A 928-nucleotide genomic window follows, 5' to 3' on the forward strand; every position below is an offset into this window, starting at 1 on the left:
ATCAAATTATTTGGAAATTTTAAGTTAAAAAAAGTCAGCATAAACTGTGAACATAGGATTCAGAACGGAAAATAGCATAGCAATTCCTAAAATAGCTCATGTAGTCATATGTATGTATGTGTGCATGTAAATGGGTTTATAAATTTAAATACAGAATTTAAGAATTAAAGTATACTGTGATTCATAAAATAAATGAAAAGTAGCTATACTGATAGGCGTATTTGTTGAGATCTAATCTACAGAATAATTTCATATATTGATAGACTGCAGCCTCTATTTACTAAGACAGAAACCCAAGGGTCCCTTTTTTCTTATTCTCTTTCCTGCTCTAATCTGGGTCTTTTCTCTCAAGTGATAAGAAATCTCTCAGGTGGTAGCATCTTTTGCAGATGTTAATTTCAACATCTGTGGACTCAATCTTGATTTTGTTCTATGAAACCTCATTCTGACTTTAATCATTAGCCTCTGGAGCTTGCTTAAAATGTTTCTTTCGGATTTCCGGGGTTTTCATCACTAGAGACAAATTATTAATAGTTCTAGAGATAGATCTTCTATTACTATAAATCTGTCCTCCCTTAATAGGAAATATTTGAGGTTAAAATAAAGGGTGTCTATTTTTGTAACCCCAATACTTAATATAGTACTTAACACACAGCAGTTTCTAAGGAAGTATTTGTTGCATGAAAACATGTCCTGAGGTGTCGGGACTCGGAAGGAAAGATGTTCATTTCAGCATCTGCTGACGGGGCTAAGCGATGCTTCAGGGAGTAAGCCAGTTGGGAGATGGTTTAAGTAGTTTCTGTTAAAAAAAATCTTTATATATATAATTATACTTCCCTTTCCCCATAATAAGACAAAGATGATAAAGCTGTTTCTCTTACATAGAGCTCTCAGCTAATCTTTTCCTACTCTTACTTTTTAGGTCTAT

This window comes from Propithecus coquereli, unplaced genomic scaffold, assembly GCF_000956105.1.
Source record: "Propithecus coquereli isolate 6110/MARCELLA unplaced genomic scaffold, Pcoq_1.0 Scaffold543, whole genome shotgun sequence".
NCBI lineage: Eukaryota > Metazoa > Chordata > Mammalia > Primates > Indriidae > Propithecus > Propithecus coquereli.